The 8,923-nt window shown below is 38.1% G+C and overlaps 1 protein-coding gene across 1 annotated transcript in view; it reads left to right on the top strand.

Annotated features, from left to right (window-relative positions):
* Positions 1–430: 430 nt before the first annotated feature.
* The window catches only part of LOC134745926 (putative polypeptide N-acetylgalactosaminyltransferase 9), a 326,047-nt gene continuing 317,554 nt past the window's right edge, over positions 431–8,923 (top strand). Inside the window, exon 1 of the mRNA XM_063680044.1 lies at positions 431–646. The gene's annotated coding sequence lies outside the window, so the exon portion shown is untranslated. The remainder of the gene's footprint in view (positions 647–8,923) is intronic.

Here is an 8,923-nt window from a genome sequence, read left to right as displayed (position 1 = left end):
TCTTAATAATAGGGTCCCATTTTTACGCTTTAGGTACGGAACCCTAAAAATAACATATCGTGAATTTAATATATACTCGAATACTAAGTTTAGTATTATTTAAGTAAGAATGTAAAACTTTTTTTAACTTAACTCCATGCTGTATTAGCCTACTAGATTTCCGCTATCATACTTTACAACAAAGAAATAAAAACCCAATCCCATACACTTAAAGCACAATTTCCAATAACATCGTCATCAAGACAGACCTGCGCATTAGGTCTTTCCTAAAACGCATGCGTATTGACTGTGGCGTCGAACAAATGACAGTTTTGACAACAAACATTAATGATCGTTTCTCCTTCACGATTATTTTTAATTAAAACTATATCTGTACATTATTACGTTTATTTTCTCGTTATTTCTTGTTAAAAACGAGCTGTGCTTTGATTTCGTATTTTTTTGTGAAAAAAATCGGGAGTTCAGTGAAAGTGAAAGTATTTTGAGGTTAGATTCCTTGTAGGTTTGTATTGTTTTCGTCTTTAGTGTTTTGTGGAAGTAAATATCCTTGAATGGAATAAAAGTGAACGGTTTTGTGAACTGAAAATCTTTTATTTGTGTTTGAAAACAGAGTGAGTTCCTGTCGTGTTTTTCCTGAAAGTGAAAGGTAAGTGATAATAAACTATTCTACATAATGTTATCCCACTGTTAGGATAATAGGAGGTAAGGAAAGTGCGACTTTCCTCACTCCAGGGAGTGAAACAATGTAGCTTTTTAATTTAGTGAAGGCCATGAACTTCATACTTTTATTACATTTTTTTTATGGTATGGTACGGTACGGTACGGTGCGGTACGGTACGGTACGGTACGGTACGGTACGGTACGGTTATTTAACAAAGCGGTAGAGCAAAGTTATTTTACATCTCGTGTTTTTGAGTCCCGAGAAAGCGAAAGATTCTATAATTGAATCACGAGCGAAGCGAGCGAAGAGCAAAATAAACACTCGCAAGAAAAACCAACTTTCCTCTCTTGTTGCACAAATAACTATATCAACAATGTTTTTTTGTTGATTGATCAATTTATTCTAAAACATCTCTTATTGCGCTAGTTTCACGTACAGTTGTGTGCAATATAATAGCAGTCAATAGGAAAATGAAAATGAGGGGAGAACTATAACTTCAGATAAATTATATTGTATCTTTTTTTTATAATTCTTCTGCATTACTTGACATTGTTTCAAAATTTGTAACCTTAAAATAAAATACCTATGAAATTGCTTTTCTGCTGGGCAGTAATATCGCGCCGCAGTACTGCTGGTGTAGTCTAAATCCGAACGGAACCTTTACGGCCCGCCGAAATTATCCGTAGTCATCAATCAATATCACATTACATCGTTACAGTTAATGATCCTCCTTAGTTTACTAATGACCTATGCATAATATACGAGCTAAAAGGAGATTAATTTATTGAATATTACTTATTACAAGCTTTTTATTAACTTGCAATATACCTACGTATGTATACATGTATGTGCGGGTCAAATCTTGCAAGTTAAAGACCAGTTCCCGACTTCCATTGAAGCTGAAGATTTGCATACATATATGTAAATCGGATGACAATGCAATATTATGATACCATCGAGCTGATCTGATGATGGAGACAAGTGGCCATAGGAACTCTGTGATATAAGAAATAAAGCTGTGTTTGGGGTTTTTAGAATTGTCTCGATAAGTATTGGTTGCCTGTGGGAAAAAAGTACAGTCAGCGATAAAAGCTTGTATCAAGAATGAATTTTTTCCCGTAAACTTATAATTATAAAGGAGTTTCCATATCAACGGTTGTATTAAAAAAACTTAAACTACGCTACGCGATACTATGTTAACCTTGCTTGTGTGGCTTTGACGACCGGTCTGTGAAGCTGCGTGTGCGTGTGCTGTGTGTGTGTGCTGTGTGTGTGTGGTCCTGGGTTCGAATCCCGGTAAGGGCATTTATTTGTGTGATGAACACAGATATTTGTTCCTGAGTCATGGACATTTTCTATGTATTTAAGTATTTGTATAAGTATTATATATATCGTTGTCTGAGTACCCACAACACAAGCCTTCTTGAGCTTACCGTGGGACTTAGCCAATTTGTGTGTAAATGTCCCTATAATATATATTTTTTTTTAATATAGAGGACGAAACCAAGTATAATCATTAGTCATAATTTGGTTTTTCTCAGAAACGCGTGGGATTGCCATAAAACAAACCTAACCTTACCTAACCTATCTATAGGATAACCAGAGGAAAATCCTGAAAAGTTAACGGTTTCAGAATTATGACTAATGATAATATGACAATCAATGCTAAGCTAAACTGTGGAATGAACTGTCGCCTGCGGTATTTCCGGACCGATATGACCTTCAAACCTTCAAGAAAAGAGCGTACTCCCATCTTAAAGGCCGGCAACGCATTTACAACCCCTCTGGTGTTGTGGGTCTCCATGGGCGGCGGTAATCGCTTACCATCAGGTGATCCGTCTGCTCGTTTGCCTCCTATTTCATAAAAAAGAAAAAACATTACATTATGACTCAATAATTATGTCAAACAAAGGGGGTGAACACATAAACAACGCACTAAACAACGCGACAAAAACAAAATTCCCAAATAAATGATCAGTTATGCAGATGGAAAGCAAATAATGAGAAAAATGGCGTCCGTAACGCGCGGCCATTATCTCGGAAACGATCAAACATTACGATCCCATTCCGCCGCGAATTTCCATACGACTCATAAATAATGCCTCTTTGCCTTCCATTTGGTTACGGTGCCGCTGAAACGCAGCGACGTTTGGTAATGGAAAGTAGTTATTTGTTTCACAAGGGGTCAAAATTGTTGTTTAACCCCTCGTGCTAATATTGATATCCGAGCGTGACGAGGGTTTCAAGGCACGAGGGTTAAACAAATTTTGCCACCGAGTGAAACATACATTTTTTCACTACACCATTACAAGGAAAATACTAACTGTAAAATATCAAACAAAATCAAAACAAGTCGATACAAAATGAATGTTATTAAATATTTATCATTCAAAATCATCATTTAAAAGTCAATTCTACCAGCAAACACAAGAAAACAACTCAAAATTTGCATTTGATTACTTTGCCTCACATGTGAATAAAATGTAAATTTCGGTAGCTGTTTTCACCGCCCGCCGACGGCAAGGCATTGATCCTCACACTTCCGCAGTGTGAGGGTGGTAAAACGGCCACGATGTCACGAGCCTCTGGTTTGAGAGGTCACAATTTGGCTGTAAAACCGTGAGCACCAGGCCGCATTGACCCCATTTGATGAAATTGCCACGGGCCTCAATTGAACCTATTAAATGTTACGCATGAAAACTATATTACTCCGCTAATTCAAGAGAAGCCTAACCTATTACCAAGTTGAATTTAAACTAACGAGCAACTATTCAAAAAGCGTAACAAGCATTGGATTTTTCCTCCCAATTCTTCGTGGTAGGCGTCCAAATTCCCTAGCCGCTTCCTGTGAGCGGAATTCATAATTCTTCATATCCAATGGAAACAGATACAAGTTTCATACAACTCGTATGACACCTGTACCCTTTTTCCACTAGAGTTTCAGAATGCGTAATTAATGACAGGCAAAACATCGGAGGTCCGACCTGCATGTAAAAACCCTTTGAAAATCCCTCGCATATTATTTATTGGACAGGCACCGTCATGTTTTGCGGCAACTACTCATTTGGGGTTGAAATATCTATTGCGAGGTCTTGTTTCGAAATAATTAGGGGTGAAATTAACACCTTTTTTGACAGTTTATGACATCGCAGTTTATAGTTTTGTGACATAGACCATGTTATTGAATTTACAGTAAGCATGTCTACTTCAGGTGAGAGCTAAATAAAGATAAATGAAGATGGTGAAAAATATACATAACATGTAAAATGTTGAGCTATTTCTAACATACCGTTGTCGAAGTTATCCCAATGCAAGGTGCACTAATTTCAATAAAGTCACATTCGAAGCTAATCCTAGACTAACTCAATAAAATCACCTTTATTAACAAAAAAAAACATATTTTCTGAAAATGCGCACAAATGCCAATTAGGTACGTATTATGAAAAGCCTAAAAGCATTCGTGTATTGGCATTGCAGCCGGCCCGTGACCACACGAAACAGGCATTAGTCGGGATGCGCCAACCGTGTGGTTTTGTGGTCACCGAATTAGAATACTTAATAGATACAGCTGTTTGAGCTTTGCTGCGTTTTGGGCAGGTGTTTAAACGTCAGTTATGATGAAATAAAACTATGAAAACGGATTATATCGCGTATATTACTTGAAAATAATTGTAGTGTATAACTAGCCTTATGAACCGATTTTGCATGTACAACCAGCCTTAAAGTTTGTAGTCTACGATTGTTCATTATTTTAGTATGTGGGTATTTTTGCACTTTGTAATTTTTCCTCAGTCACCCGTTGACCACGAACGCTGTAAAGAGTTCGAAACGTCGGGATGTATTATAAATTAAATATACGCGATATAATCCGTTTTCATAGTTTTATTTCATGAGTAACTATCGCGGTAACCGAAGACAATATTACGTCAGTTATGAATTAAGGTGTAAAACAATTTATTTTAAATACAGTATTCTGTATTTAAAATAAATAGATATTATATAGGGTATTCCCTATAGAAGTTCAATTACCCCGTTTCGTCCGTGAATTATTCAGTGCTACGGTTGGCCCGCACCGGCTCTAATTCTTTGTGAATTAGTATTGTATGTCCATTATCTAAATTGATTCCCTATAAAAACTTCCACTCCACTTTTCACTCCCTTAAAGGATGATTTCTGGGATAAAAACTACTCTTTGTCCTTCCCCGGGACTCAAACTATCTCTATACAAAATTTTAATTAAATCGTGCACCAGCGGGATAGCCGTGCTACCTACACCGCGTGGGCGGGACAGTTCCTATCGACTATAAGTTTGTTATTCAGTTTGCTGTCAATTCCCCATACAAAATTTCACCCCCTTAAGGGATTATTTCTGGAATAAAAACTATCCTATATCCTTTCTCGGGACTCAAACAATCTCTATACCAAATTTGAACTAAATCGGTTCAGCGGTTTAAGCGTAAAAGAAATAACAGACAGACAGACAGACGGACTTCCTTTTATAATATTAATATGGAAATCAGAGGATCAGAGGGCCTACCGCGAACCACGTTCGACGTGTTGCGTCTCTGTCGCACTTGTAAATTCGTTCGTAAGTGTGACAGGGAGGCAACACGTATACATATACACATAACTTGTAGGTATAACGTTATTTTCGGTTCGCTAAAGATTTTAATAAAAACCTATTAATAAAAATAACCACCATTAAAGGCAGTTCAATGAAATGATTTCAAAATTCGTATATTACCGTAAAATGTAATTTAAAGTCTCGCTTGCCGGCACGTCCACCATTTTCAGTCACGGCGACGTGCTCAAAATATCTAATCGCACAGACAAATTAAAAAGTTTTATCACACACAAGTTAATAATAGAGACTAACAATCTTCATACAAAAAGTATGTGCCTCATTGTTATTGAACACTAGCTTTTGCTCGCGACTTCGTCTGCGTGGAGTTAGCAATTTGGGTAGCTTATTTTTTATCCAATCTGCGTTTTATCGATTTCACATACAAAGTTCCACCCCCCCCTTTCACCCCCTTAAAGGATGATTTCTGGGAAAGAACTACCCTATGTCCCTCTCCGGGACTCAAACTATCTCTATGCCAAATTTCATCTAAATCGATTCAGCGGTTTAAGCGTGAAGAGGGAACACACAGACAGACAGACAGACAGACAGACTTTCGCATTTATAATATTAGTATGGAAAGTATGGAATGGATGGAACGCCATACGTCGTATTCAAAAATGTGTCTCATACGTCTAAATTAAGGGCGTAAGCCGGTCAAAATAAAACTTTGCCTGAAAGCATGAAGATTAAATTGACAATTAACGCCAGGGGTCGTAGCACGGTACGCTTATCACACACTTATCACCATGCCTGTCACGTTCTAACAAGTATGTGAGTGCGAAAGTGACGGACTTAGTGATAGGGGAACCATGCTGCGCGGGCTGGATACATATTTGTACACATTTTTAACGCCGTTCTAGACACAATACCTCAAAACAACTAAAGGCATCCGAGAGGTTGCTGCGTTGCGGTTTGCGTATACAGATGTCGCTAGTGACGTGTCACTATTACAATGTCAAAATTCGCTGTGAATGACGGATGGTCAGCTGGCGGAATTGATAGCACGTTGGACCGGCTAGCCAAAGATGTGGGTTCGAATCCCGCGTTGGCCAGAGTTGATCCCAGTTCATTTTTCGTAGTGATAGACATCGGTCTGTACAATTTATAGATTGTACTTTGTGGTACGACACACAATAAAAAAACCGGCCAAGTGCGAGTCGGACTCGCGCACCGAGGGTTCCGTATTACGTTCCTTTGTTGTTATAGCGGCAACAGAAATACATTATCTGTGAAAATTTTCAACTGTCTAGCTATCACGGTTCATGAGATACAGCCTGGTGACGGACAGACAGCCGGACAGACGGACAGCGGAATCTTAGTAATAAGGTCCCGTTTTTACCCTTTGGGAACGGAACCCTAAAAAGGAAAAATCGATATGTTTATAAAGGCGCCCACTGACTATCAGTCCGCCGGACGATATCGGCCTGTTAATCGGAACTGACAAAATTTTGTTCTAACTGACAGGCCGATATCGTCCAGCGGACTTATATTCCGTGGGCCCCTTTAGGCCCAAGATACACTTGTAAGTTTTACTTACGTAAGTAGGGACACAGCTATACTACAGAATGAGAGATGAATATCTTTATCTCATTCTAACAAATAGCTTTGTCCCGACTTACGTAAGTAAGACTTACAAGTGTATCTCGGGCCTTAGAATATACTAGCTTTTGCCCGCGACTTCGTCTGCGTGGACTTAGTAACAGCAGCTAAAGTAAGTATAGCGCCTGGAAAAATTCTCATAGCAATCATTCAATTTGAGCATATTATGCACACAAATTAGCAGGCACTTCATTAATTATCACAATTCCACCCCGCTTTTTACTTTCTTAAGGGATGATTTTCGGGATAAAAACTATCCTATGTCCTTCTCAGGGACTCAACCTATCTATATGCCAAATTTCATCTAAATCGATTCAGCGGTTTAAGCGTGAAGAGGGAACACACAGACAGAAAGACAGACAGACTTTCGCATTTATAATATTTTAATTTATATTAGTATGGATTGATATATTAACAATTAGGTTACCGCGCTAAACTAGGGAAAACACTGACAGAGATTAGAGGTCCGTATTATTCACACATCTCAGTTTTATTAAAATGTTCATTCAGTTTTCGCAAATATTCGGACAGTTTGCATAAACAAAACCGGACAAAGTTTCCTAAGAGTCTTAATACAATCAACGCGCACTGAATTTGCCGGAAACTCTCAACTATAAATAAAGTCTTTACTAATTGGGCTTAACTAGTTTTGAGCTAATTATATGCGGCGTTGATTTTAAATGATAAGTTCATAACTTCTGTACTTTGCTGGGAGTTGGAGACTATGGTAGTTGTTATGTTCGTAATTGGTTTTTGATCGCTATTCCTGAGCTTTTTAGCCGTACCCAAAGGGTAAAAACGGGACCCTATTACTAAGACTCCACTGTCTGTCTGTCTGTCATCAGGCTGTATCTCATGAACCGTGATAGTAACATAGCTCAGTGCTCGGAACCGGTTTTTTTCAAAACTCCGAAATAGTCCAATATTTTTAATTATTTTATACTCTTTACGTAGGACTGAATCGTGTATTTAGGTAACAATTTCGTATTATAAGATTGTCCAATTAAAAATGAAATAATAAACCAAAGAACGAAAAAGATCGTAATAGTACGGGTATTTTTTGTATAAAGAAAAAACCGGTTCCGAGCCTTGACATAGACAGTTGAAATTTTCACAGATGATGTATTTCTGTTGCCGCTATAACAACAAATACTAAAAACAGAATAAAATAAGTGGGGCTCCCATACAACAAACGTGATTTTTTTGCCGTTTTTTGCGTAATGGTACGGAACCCTTCGTGCGCGATTCCGACTCGCACTTGGCCGGGTTTTTTTGGTTTATGTGGAGAAAACGTAAATTTCCTTCTTAGAACGCCCTGTACGGCTACAACCTCAACCTCATCCGGGTGTGCTTGCGTGTGCGTAGCTTACTTCCTATGCATCTCGCATATTAGTGCGAGCGAGATGTATAGAAAGTAAGTTACGCAGACGTTAGTAAATATGTCAGTTTGAGTAGGGATTGCAAACCCGTTTTTATTTACGAAATAAACAAAAAAAAACGAAATATATATCATATACAATACAAAGGAAAAAAGCGAGAAGCGAAGCGAAAGGAAAAGGAAGGAAGGCGATTTTTATTTGTATGAAATTTCGGTTAATAACCGGTTTTTCCATACAATTAAAAACCGGTTTGCATTCCCTAGTTTGACACTGCTAAGGCAGTCGTGGTCAGGCTATTTGTTATGAAATGGACTCCTTGTCGAGATTATCTCGAGGGATAAAATCTCGCTTTGGAAGTTATTTTAAAGTAGTTACCTACATTTTAGTGCTGGTGACCAGAGGAATTTTATCTCGTTTAAATTCTAGTGGGACACTGGCCATGTGCGCGACACCGGCGCTCGCCTGTCAGCTATGGGATAAATTAGAGCGATAGTTCACATTTTTGCCAAGGTTACCTACCGCTTTAAACTTTCGCATCCTCGCATATAGCCAATACGATTTTGCCAAAATAACGATAGTCGAATAATCGAAAAATACGTGAAAATAATGTGATAAATCGATTCGATTAGGTATTTCATTCAATAATTTCTGAAATTTATA

This window comes from Cydia strobilella, chromosome 12 (assembly GCF_947568885.1).
Source record: "Cydia strobilella chromosome 12, ilCydStro3.1, whole genome shotgun sequence".
In the NCBI taxonomy this organism is placed as follows: domain Eukaryota; kingdom Metazoa; phylum Arthropoda; class Insecta; order Lepidoptera; family Tortricidae; genus Cydia; species Cydia strobilella.
This window is presented reverse-complemented; position numbering and strand designations above follow the sequence as displayed.